Source organism: Diuraphis noxia, unplaced genomic scaffold, assembly GCF_037042655.1.
Source record: "Diuraphis noxia isolate RWA-SAM2 unplaced genomic scaffold, SU_Dnox_SAM2 contig0003, whole genome shotgun sequence".
Classification (NCBI taxonomy): Eukaryota; Metazoa; Arthropoda; class Insecta; order Hemiptera; family Aphididae; genus Diuraphis; species Diuraphis noxia.
The window spans coordinates 19,907,209-19,920,432 of NW_028301713.1; the positions used below are offsets into that span (position 1 = coordinate 19,907,209).

Below are 13,224 nucleotides of genomic sequence, written 5' to 3' on the forward strand. Positions count from 1 at the left end.
GTTGTCGCTGAGTGAGTCGGCGAGAACGTGATGGCCGATGGGTAGTACGACGATTGTGCGTGTGAAACGGCGATCGTAGTACGACCTATAGGCAATCTGGATTCGCTAAGTGTCTTATTTATGTTTGTTTTAATTTAATAAAAATGTTTCCGACCTGAAAACCCCAATCGTTAGTGGCGGCTCGTCAGGGAAGACTTTGAGACGGCGACTCCCCATAATAAAAAGTAGTAACAAAATAAAAAAGTTTGAAAAAATTGTAAGTATTATAATTGAATATTTTTATCCATTTAAAAAATAATGATAATGGTTTTCGATATTAAAATTAAAATTAACAATATAATATTTGTTTTCTATTTTTACATTAATTATGACTTATGAGAATATGGGTGTCATTCAATAATAATACGGGCGAAAAATATCGATAACGATGACGGTTGCTAGTTTTAAAATAAAACAATTTAAATTTGTTGAGCGGTTGGACCGCTGCGGCTCAACCGCTATGTGTGGCCCGACACTCAATTGTGTATCCAAATTTCATATGTACGACAAAGCTGAGATGTTATTCAGTACATACAATAATTTATAAATACACAATTATTAATTACTCTGCAAAATATTTTTTTTATCATACGCAATTAAAATTCATATCATATCGAAATGAATTTCTAACTCTCGGAAAAGATTTTGGACTGTACAATGCTATGAAATATTACACTTAATTTCACATAGACAATAAAAATTTTATAAAAATTTTCCGAATTAAACATATCAAATAGTTATGAATGGCCTACCTCCCATGTAGTCGCTTGTTTATTGATATTGTCGATGAAATCTTGTTGCAAAAAGTATGCTTGTTCCGTCACACAAACGCTGACTAATATCACGAACAACAGCATCAACACCCTAGCCATGGTTGCAACTCTGTCGTTTTAAATTTATTATTTAACAAAGTTAGATTGAAACTCAACTGTTGCTGTGCAGTAGGTAGTACAATAAATTTCTGTCTCTAATGTTACCATTTATATAGGGAGATAAGTTTGAACACTCGAATTGTATAATCGATAATGTATATAAGTCATAAGATTCTCTAAAATTTGTATGAAAAGATCCCTAGAGTTTCCATATATAATAATTCATCAAACATTATTTTACTTACACTTATCGTCTTATCTGGTTCGTTTGAAGTATAATTATTGCGAAATCAAGAAAATATTTAATTAAAAGGTTTCAAGTATAATAAATACCATACTTTACTATAGAAAGAGCATTACTTATATTCGTTTATTTATAAGTTTATTCCTTTTAATCTAAAGTTTACCATAAATAATAAAGGTATTCATTTTTTAGTATAATTAATTAATTGAACACATAATTTGTTTAATTAATTTAGATTATAAAATTAAATATAAATTCAACTGTTGCTGCTCGTATGGCGCAGTATATAGTATACTTCAATCTCTTATGTTTACCACTTATGAAGGTAATTTTAACTCCCAAATTTTACAGTCGATAACGTATAAGTCATAAGAATTCTCTGAAATTTGTACGAGAAGATCTTTAGAATAAATTATCATGTTATTCATAAACCAATATTTTTCATACACTTATCTTCTTATCTGGTTTGTTTGAATTTATTTCCGTTTTACTATCTTAAGTTTGTCATACTTTAATGCAAAATATTCTTGTTTATAATATAGCTATTTGAAAAATTTCAAATTCCCACGAATAATATTTTTAAATCACATCAAAATAATTCAACACATTATTTTTCGTTTAAGAGGACACTTTACACTCGCATGGGTTGTATTCGTCTTATTTTTAATAGGTGATTTAAACTGAAGATAATTATCCAGACAACCTAATAAGCTTTTTATCATATTTTAATTTTAAAGCGGGTTATGTGTATTTTAGGATGTAAAAACTATTTACAATTTTAAAATACTCATAACTCGCTTCAAAATCAAAATATGATAAAAATCCTATGAGGTTGTCTGGATAATAATCTTATTACCTTTAAATTTTATTAGAGATCAATTTTAAGCTAACGAAGCTAAACGTATCTGCTGAGCGTAAAATTTGTTTGTTACACACTTGTAAGACGAACATAACACAAGCGGGTGTAGCGTGCTCTTAAAGTCTTAAATATCTAATTTTGTCCAATTTTGTACTTAAAAGGTAAAATATGTATATTTTAAACAAATCTATGTTTACTGTGTTGTCAACTACCTATATCTAATACCATTCAAAATTTACCACCTACAGATTTTTGTTCTTATTTGCATTTAATTAAAAATAATGTAATTATTTAACAATAAATTATTATTAATTCAATAATTAAATAAGAATTAATAATTTAATAATTTAATGATTTATCTTATTAAATCATATACGAGAATGTGCCGAGTGCTGCGAAAAACATAACAGCCAGTGTTTCATATAGCGTCGGAAACAACCAACGGTGTATTTATTACGTACAAAATGAGAATATTTTAAATATTCTCTAGCATAGGTAAGTATGTTAAAAATAATTTTAAGAAATCTAAAATTTGATGATAAAAAGGAACCGATAAGTCAATATGATGTTGTATATAGAGGACAAATGTTGATTGTACCTATTCCTTGATTATAGGACTCGTGACATTTGATAAAACTTACGTCGTAAGTAAAAGCTACACAAAAAAAATCATTAAAATTTACAGTTTTAAGTTTTATTAAAATTTATATATTATAAACACCTACTGTTCTTACTTTTACATTTGATAATAGAAAAATTAATAATTTTGATATTAAAAAGTAAAAACAGTAATGACAACTAGATTTTAATCTAAAATTCAAAGTGACTGAGTAAAACGTATTGTTCTGAATGAATAGTTTGATTCGTTTATCGTTATGCGTTAGGATGACCACACGTCAAGCCGGTATAAAAATCATAAGTCATGATGTCCTCTAGACTATAATGTTGACCGATGTCATATGGTTAGAAAGATTTATTTAGGTGTATAGGTACTTGAATAATAATAAATTATTAATAATAATATGATAATTGAGTTTCAAATTTCCTAAAGGAATCATTTAATCATTATAATTTTCGAGAAATATAGTAAGTACCTACCTATATATAGAGGGAAAGAAGTTTCTTTTTGAAAAAATTATTTTGTACAAATTACTTATGTGTGTACCTGTAACTTTATTTTTATGTCATATAATTTAGTTTATAATGCTAAAATATTAATAAAAAAAAACCTGCCTCGAATGTACATAAACACAATACCTAATATATATCTACACAACAAGTGGCTTAAGGCTTAAGGGCAAAATAAGATGTGATACTTAGTTAACGCATTTCCTTGACACGCATGCGTGCTGGACGTATCGTCGAACGGGTAACCGTAGGCGTACGGACAGGCTGACTTAAAGTATGATGCCGGATAGTTCTTGGGCCACGATCTTCTGTTACAGGTGTTCGGGGTGGTGTAGACACCGTGGCAGCAGTCGGAATTGGTGTTGAACAACGAACAGGCACTCTTGCACGCCAACGCGCCCGAGCCAACGGTCCCCTTGACCGCCAGTTTGGCCGGACATCTGGTGTTCAGGTTGGCTACACAGTCGGCTGGCCGGCAGTTGGTGTCGTTTATTATGGACGGCGAAAACGGGTCAGGCCGGATTCTGATCGGCAGGTTGAAGCCATCCGCCAACGACACGTGGTAGAAGTCCACTTCATCGATTTTGGACTACTCCAACTCAGCCACGGACAAGGGTGGAGAACCCATGGTCCCTTTGAATTGTATCTTGTTTCCTGCATCACGAAATCATAGTGCGATTAAATATAGAAAATTAAATCACACACATGGGTGACATTAGAAAATATAACATTCAAATGTATGCTATACTATATACAATTTACATTATAGGTACGTCACATAGATGCCGAAAAAGAAATGTTAAGTCAGGCGAAATACGACAATAATATAGGAGTATATCACGCTTACTCATCCAGAATCCAGTAAAATCAATAAACTAAGGCGATTAAAAAAAAAAGAAAATATTTAAATAAAAGTCACGCGTGTTGCGGACACAAATATTTCCCTTCACCACTTCTTCAGAACTTAGGACAAACTACCAAAAATTGGTAGGTGGGGTTAAAAATATTTGTGTCTTGTCAAAGAGCAATCGTTATTTTAAAAATTGTTAAATGCTTTTTTTTTATAAAATATCTATAGATTATTGTAATTATTTATTTATTTATATATAATAATTGATAAGTTTAATAGGTTTTAAACTGATAAAACATATTTTTTGACAGTCATCTCAAAACCACCAGCACAATCCTAATGCTGATAAATAATCAGTCCAATAATGTCATTCGTCATTTGTATATACCTAGGTTATGTCTATTATCTTCTGTTCTTATTGAACAGTAATTTCTCAACGTTTCGCAATTAGTATGTTACCATTTTAGATTTTGTCCACAACTCATATGGTGATACTGAAATAAAAAATGTATTCTAAAAATGCAGCGCAAGTGTCTATGAATTATATTTAAAAGAAATTTTTAAAAAATATTGATTAGAACAAAAGTTATTTCTTTTGTCAGAATGTCAGATCTCTGTGGGACACCCTGTATGGTGTACCTATAATAATAAAATCATAAAAATAAATATTTTTTTGTCTATTTGGTATACCTATTATTATGAAATAATGCTATTAATAAATGTTCGTGATGTGTAATCGTCACACGTAAACAAAAGTACCTACTATACATTTTAATTTTAAGTCCAAACGCTCTATTATTAAACTGGTATTTATACAGACATGTCAGTCTAGGATATATTATATTATATTATATTACCTAGGTATATTTAAATTATAATATATTTTATACGCAACTCATAAATATTTTATAAGAACATTTTTAAATAAGTGCATGTTAAAATCTAATTATTTTTTTTATTGTATTTATTTTAATAATATGTGATGTATAAACTATGAATTAGGGAGGTACTATAATTTACCTAACGAAAATATTGATATTTAAAAAAATTGTAAAAAATCAACCTTTGACTTAAATAAGTGTTTTTACCATATACATTTTTCTGAAAATCAAATTTACAAATTTGCTATATTGAATATTTCGAAGAAAAAAAATTATCAATTTTTATGTTTTTTATTTTCAGTATTAAAAAATAAAAATTTATTCTAAAAATGTAGCGCAGGTGTCTATGGATTATATTTAAAAGAAATTTTTAAAAAATATTGATTAGAACAAAAGTTATTTCATTTGCCAGAATGTTAGATCTCTGCGGGGGGCAATAAGCATTCTGTACATGAGCTCGGCATCTATATTAAAATCAAGCTCTACGATTGGTTTATTTGAAAATGCCGCCAAATAGTTTATTGGCGGCAAAAACTCTTAGAGAGTAGGAATGCCAGGAGAAGAAGAAGAGAAGAATAATTTATTATTACTACAGTTATATTAGTTATAAAATAGTCTAAAAAAACTGTAAGTTGTATAATGTACACAATATCTAACGTGAATACGTCATGTTAGCAGATAGGTAGAACAAAATATTGCCCAAATTTGGATTTTTTAGAAATCAACGATTGTAAACTAATTCATTTGATCACAGGATTATTACTAATTCTTATTCTAAAATCTAAGGAATCTATCTACCAAAAAACGAACCAAAATCATAAATTAAAAAACTAATATTGTATTTTGAAAAAAGTACATAAATTAAACGTCTATTCAAATTAGTTGTTCTTTATACGTTTGAAGACGTTATTGTTAATTTTGTTGGTATCAAAACTATATTATTTTATTTTTCCGGAATTGATCACAGATAAAAAATAATAAAATAACTTGAACTAATGTTCATATTTGGTCAGTAGTTTTAGTTAAAGTATAGCTCTATGGAGTTCAATAAGCGGTTAGAACTATATCAAAAACATGATTTTGTTTGAAAACTTGAGAATTGAAAATTGTATTCAGTAAAATACAACAGAGTGATTTTGTCAAATAAAAATGTAGGTACTTGTATACAACAGTTATATAACATGATTACTACCATCGATGAGTTATTACATTTAGGTAAACCGAAAAACAAAGTATACGACGTTATTACAGCACCCTATCGGGGGATTTGGTTTTGCGTTAAAAGGAGAAAGGTACAAATTTTTTTAAGGAGGGTACAAATGGATACAAATCAGGTACAAAAAAATGAGATACGTCCGAAAACGATCGGTTGACTCCTGGTGGTTCCGGGTGCCAGGACGACGTCGTATCAGTACCCGGACAGGGGATTTGGTTTTGCGTTAAAAGGAGAGGGGTACAATTTTTTTTAAGGAGGGTACAAATGGATACAAATCGGGTACAAAAAAATGAGATATGGTAGGGGATGAGGTTTTGATGATTTACGGGTGCCTCATTTTATATACTTGCAGATAAAATTTTCTTCTAAATTATTTATATAGACATTTGAAACTTTCAATCTTTTTAGTTTATTTTTTATAAATTACAGTGACATTTTATTCGTTAGGTAAAAATGCTTCAAAATTTAATACAAGGCTCCTAATACATTCTCACAGCGGTAGTTGAAAAATATTAAAAATACATTGTCACCATTTTTTGTTAATGAGCATTGAAAATTTGAATTTTGATAAAATACGTAAAAATCACGATGATGTGCAAGTTAAAAATTCATGAAAATTTATCTTTTTAAATCTAAAATTTGAAAATTTTATACAAGATTTTTCATTAGTTTGTCTACTTTTATCGAATAAAAAATTTCTACCGGAAAGTCAAATTAAATTTTTATAAGCATTTGAATTACAAAATTAGATATTTACTCAATTTCTCTTGTTCCGATATTCTTATTTTGTTGTTATTCAAAAACGAATAACTGTAGAAAATTGAAATTTACACCAAACGTTTATTTTATCGATTCCTATATTTGATAATATTTTTAAAGTATTTCGACAATTTATAGACATTTGAAATTTCCGTTTTTTACTTTTTTATTTTATAAATGTTTAAGATATGTTTTTGCACCTGCAGACACTGAACTTTATACTTATTAAAATATAATACACTTATATTATAGAAAAAATTAAAATAAAATAAAATTTTTTAATAAATGTCAATGAGTAGTGACTAATATTAAACATATCTAATGTGTTCGACAGTAATTACAATATACATCAACGATAAAAATATCAAGATTCATTGAGCACGTTTGAAGATAATTTAAAATTTAAAAAATTAATGTTATGATATACATTAGTTAAACAAATTATGAGTGTTCAATTAATTAATTTTACAGAAAATGAATACCTTTATTATTGATGATAAACTTTAGACTAAAAGGAATAAATTTATAAATAAATGATTAGGTTATGGCTCTTTCTAGTAAAGTATGGTATTTATTATAAGTGAACAATAAACATACATAGGTATAACATAATATGTATACATTTAGTGAAAATATTTAACTTACATTGTATTAGACTGTTTTTGATAATTTTACCTACTAATCATATAACATTTAACAAAAAAGGCAAGTGTGAACTTCAGCCCAAGTACATCAGAGGAACATAACATAAAACTTTTGTGGTCAAAAGGAGTACAAACTCCAAACAAAAATAATATCAAAATGTACAAATTTAACGATGAAAAATACTCATACGGCAAAATTCCGAGATTCTTTGACGCTAGGAAAAAATGGAAACATGTGACACGATCGGAAGAGTCCGCGACCAAGGAAACTGTGGATCGTGTTGGGTGTGTACAGACGTGGATTGTTCTGCGGGTCAATGGATTGGACATTAATTCTAAACGAATAATTATTGTACTTATGTATTTAGGCGGTGTCCACGAGCGGCACGATCTCGGCTTTTGCTGACCGTTTGTGCGTAGCAACAGACGGAGATTTCAATAATTATATTTTGCGCCGAAGAAATCACTTTCTGCTGTCATATGTGCGGCTTTGGATGTCACTGTGCAATCTAAGTTACAAATCGTTGCCGCTATGTTAAGTTTCGATCACATAAAAATATTACGAAGTATCAATAATGCAATATTGTAAAATTATTCCATAAAAATAATATCTAATGTATCATAAAGTAACATTATTTAAATATTTTAAGCGTCATACGCATGTAATGCTACAAATGAACATTCGTGAAATGTTCATTTATTATTGTATTGAAATAATCTTGTTTACGCGTTAACATGCAATTATAATATTATTATTACTTTATTAATAATTTTAAAAATATACCCAAATAGTTTTATCTCATTGTTATAAGCAATATAGCATTGTATTTCTATTTCCGATTTCGGGAAAGCTGAACCCACATGACGCGCAACGGACGGCGCAAACAGCGCATTGTGTAGTGTACTAGTGTGCGGCAGTCCGGCGGATATTATGAAAGTAATATTACACTACATATTATTATAAACATAAAATTCGTAATCATAACCCATGTGACATTGTGACCGTTTAAGTTTTCATTTGTTTTTTTCCGAGTTTCTCTTGTTTGAAATTGTTCAGTTATTGTTTTTCTCTTTCATTCTGGTTATTTTCATTTTACCTATACTTCACGTCTATACGGAAAGAAATGGATTACCAAAATAGCTGTGAATACTCAACTTCTGCAATTAATAGAAAGGTAATTAATAATTATACACCTATTTTGCATTTTAGTCTCAATGTGGTCATCAAAAAGTAAGTAATATAATTTTTTTTCTTTCGTATAAATGGTTGTAAACTTGTAACTTTATTAAATAGGTAGGTTTATAGACAGTGTTGGGAAGTAACTTAACTTAAGTTACAAGTTACTATAACTAAATTACTTTTTAATTAATTTTCTGGTAATTTAATTGCATTTTATTGTAAGTAATTTATATGTGATTTAAGTTACTTTTTTGAAGTAATTATTACTTAATTATTCATTACTTTATTTGGTTTAAGACTTTAATATACTAGGTATAACCTATGCACTAAAACGCGATCTAAAATTAGTGATTGTAATTTTGAATATGCACTTTAAAAAAAAATAAATTTGAAAGTGTGAAGAAATAACTAAATGTGTAGCAAAATAAGTATTTGTTAATAATTTCATATTGTTGGTTGTCATTATTTAATATATTTTAGTTTATGTATTGTATTGAACACATGGTTATTAAGCTCCAGTGATATTTTTAAAAAAAAAGTAACTTTTATTGTAATTGAGTTACTTTTTAAACTCAAAATAAATGTAACTTAAAAATAATTTAGTTACAATTTTGATGAGGAATTAGTAATGTAATTTAATTATTAAAAAACAGTAACTTCCCCAATACTGTTTATAGATAGGTACACACATAAATATTTATAATTAATTAATAATTATTCATTTTCCATACATTTTCATAGACACTAACCAAAAAACGTTGGGTGATAGCTACATTTCCTGACAGTCAGGAGTATAGTGTCATACCAACTAATTGGGTTTTAAAAACTGTTGATGGACATGGCAATGCAATAGTAAAATGCATGTGGCCACCTGCTACATTACATGTTACAAGTGATATACTAAAAGAGGCTATGGAACCATTAGATGATTGGAATACTTACAGAATAAAATTATTTGAAAATGGAAAAGAGTATAGTATGTATCTATTATATACCTAAAATTTTAAAGTATTAATGAAAATAAACCTACAAAAAAAAGGCTAGCATAGATACCTACCTAAATTTACTATATTTACATAAACAATTTGTAGGTGATTTTGGTAAAGCGTGGTATAGGCATGGTGCATTAACTGAAGAATCAGCATCCGAAATTGAACAGCAACATTTAAATAAAAAAATAAAAACAAAAGATTGTATGGTCAGTCATCATCAATGATGTGTGGAGATTCTGATACTTCCAGTGATGAAGGTAAACAATTCATTAATTTTTTTTACCTAATACCTTACTTATTTTATTTTTAATTATAGGTATTAACATTATTCAACAGAAAAAAATAAATAAAGGTCCACAAATTGGTATGCCAGAACAAACTGTTGTTAATAACATTTCTGAGCCTCAGTTTACTGAATTAAATAATATCAATTTAAGTCCTTCCACGAGCTCAGAGAATGTATCGTTGAATATGGCAATATCTCGCAGTTTTAACATATCTGAGGTAAATAAATTTAACATCATTTTTAGTTACTTAAATAATAACAGCTAATAAAAGATTAAAAATTTTAATTTTTAAAAAATAATTCTTAACATTCATAAATACTAACATTTTTTGTAATAGAATTTCCTTAGAATTTCTAAATCAATTATTTTTAGTTACCTAGGTACCTACCTATTCATTTTTTTTTAAATGTTTAACTCATTCTGATTTAACCCTAAATTACTTAAGTATTAGGTTCAGGTAGGTATGTTATTTAATTAACATTGCATTTTAAGCTATTATAGGTATGTGATGATAAAAATATAATTCATGTTTCATTTAATTTTTACCATAAATTTCATTAGTCATCTATTTAAAATAGTATTTTTGTTGTAAACTTAGAGTAGCAGTGCATTACCTCAACAAACTCAAATTAGCCCAATACCACTTCGGTATACAAATTAAATTCAGTGGATTGTTTGGACAAAACTCAACCAGGTTTAATGAAATATAATAAATCTTATGAATATTTTCCCTTGTTTATATTTACCAGCTTTTCATCTTTTTTTAATCTACTTAATTTTTCATCCAAAGATATTGGCTCATATATCATAAATCTTCAATTTTTAAGTACACCTCATCTTATCCAACTAAATGATTTTAAATGTAAGTGTTTTTATATTCAAATATCAGGGGATAAAGCAGTAGTTATCACTCTTTGTCATAATTTAGATATACCACAATAATTAAAACAAAATTTTTAATGTGATTTAAAATATTTGATAAACTCCTCATGATAAATTAATTATATTTATTGAAATTATTAATTATTGTTTTGTGTTTATTAGAATTAAGGAATGTAAATATTTAATGAATATAATGTAGGTACATATCTAATCAATTTGGATTAAATATATTTTATATTATTTTATATATTATGTATTGCAATACCTATGTATAAATATGTTATTAATTTGTATTATTTTAAATGTAAATGTTTTATAAAATATTAAGTTTGCTATAATATTATAAAAATTATTTTAAGTTAATTAACATTTTAGTTAAATTACCTTTGTGCCACATAGACGTTAATTAATTCATATTTTTTTTATGTATAACATAAAATTATAGAATTGTATATTTAATAAAAAAAAATTGTTTTGAAGTCAAATAAAACACTTGGTTATATTAATTTGTTTTTTAATTTTAAATAAAATGTGTATTCCTTTTCATATTTGATAAAAGTATAAAAATAATATTATGATACCTTAAAAGAATAAGCTATGAATTATGTAGGTATTATTGTAATGTTTCATTTATATTAATATTCTAAAATATATTTAGAATACAATATTGAAAAGGTTTAAAATTATTTGATAACGTTTATTGAATGTTTTTTGGGAACAATCATTGAATGTTATTTGGTAACAATCGATGGATGTTATTTGTAACGTGCTTGGAATATTACCAGATTACTTGTATAGAATGATATACAGTAATATGCATGGAACATTGGGATAAAGTATTGTATTCATATTACGAATGAAGTTACTTTCTCGGGACATAAGCAGTTCCATGCACATTACAATCACACAAATGTAACTTAAAGTGTAACATTACAAGTTATGAATTAATATTGTAAAAACATCGCAAAAATATTCCATTGCACAGTGGACAGTATACGATAGTTATCCGATAAAAGCGTGGAAAACTGGAAAAGGTTTAGTGGCCGGAGGAAACTAAAACTCGGCAGAGGTAGTAAAATAATGTCGATGATATTAATATTATATGTTTGGTTTAACCGTTCGCGCGTCGATTTTACGGTTGTCAAAATGTCAACCATACAAAGTGCTGCCGTGTCCATAATATGACGAAAACGACAACACGTGCGCCAACAAATAGATGGAACGACACCACAAAATTGCTCGAAAACGTGCTACGGAGATCAAAAACTCGATTTCAACAATGATCACAGATACTGATTTGACAAAATAAATTGAACGACGTGTTTAATCGATTGAATTATGATTGTATAGCCAGTACCGTAGCTAGAACTAGATGGGCCGCGGTGCAAATTTAATCTGTGGCCCCTTTAAATAGGCGTACATTGGGTGTGAATGTAGGGAGTGCTGATATAATCGATGGTACACAGATCCGTGGGGGCTTAGTCCCCACAGTCCGTAACCCCACTGCAATAAACTGCATTGCAATAATTTTAAATTTTTACTCATTCATATTTTTACTTTTAAATTATAATAAAAATATAATTAATTAAAATTTTAATTATTTTGTCTTCAATATTTTGTATAGACAAATGAATAACTAATAATAAAGTTGAAATTGTATAAATTTGAATGTAATCGCAACCCTTTATTAGTCCCTAAAACATCCAAATTTTTGTACTACACACATAGTCCCAAATCAGTCAAATCTAAATTACCTATACATACCTAGTACCTATCAATTAATGATAATATGTATTTACAATAAATAATTTTATTTAAATAAAGTAGTACCTACCTCAAATAAACAAATTTAAAGGTTCTTTAAAAAAAAAATATTTGTGAAATGGAATTTTTGTTGAAAAAAAATTTGTTATTTCTTATTTTGTATATAAACCATTTTAAGTGTACAAAATGCATAATATCAATAATACATAATATATAATAATACATAATATCAGTAAATAAATAAAAATAAATTTAAATTAAGTACCTATATATTAAGTATGTAAATTATAGTTTTTTTTTTTTTATTCTTTGTGGTTGAAGAACTTTCTTATATCCTGAATTAATATTGTTATATTAAAATTTTATAGAATATTATTATTATTATAAAGGTTATTATTATAACACACTTTTAAATTTTGTACTACACACTGCATTTTTCGTACTACACAAAGTGTGTCGTACTACACACAATTTGAGGGACTGCCCTTTATTTATTTAAACTATTAACCAACTATACTGTGCATCATATATTATGTATTCAAAATATTTAAAAATAATTATATTGTTACATGTTATTATATGGGAACTGGGAGTGCTAATTTGAAGCCTGTGGGAGATGCTAAATTA

At 27.5% G+C, this 13,224-nt stretch overlaps 3 pseudogenes across 2 annotated transcripts; 2 read left to right on the forward strand and 1 right to left on the reverse strand.

Annotated features, from left to right (window-relative positions):
* Window positions 1-2,808: 2,808 nt before the first annotated feature.
* Window positions 2,809-5,543, reverse strand: LOC107170681 (uncharacterized; annotated as a pseudogene).
* A 1,849-nt stretch (window positions 5,544-7,392) lies between these two features.
* LOC107170677 (cathepsin B-like) lies at window positions 7,393-8,038 on the forward strand (annotated as a pseudogene). Its single transcript, XR_016190902.1, has 3 exons — window positions 7,393-7,410; window positions 7,554-7,777; window positions 7,861-8,038. The product of XR_016190902.1 is annotated as a cathepsin B-like (transcript).
* Window positions 8,039-8,080: 42 nt separating this feature from the next.
* Window positions 8,081-11,003, forward strand: LOC149056998 (uncharacterized; annotated as a pseudogene). Its single transcript, XR_016190861.1, has 5 exons — window positions 8,081-8,667; window positions 9,414-9,648; window positions 9,764-9,921; window positions 9,981-10,168; window positions 10,550-11,003. The product of XR_016190861.1 is annotated as an uncharacterized LOC149056998 (transcript).
* Window positions 11,004-13,224: the final 2,221 nt, after the last annotated feature.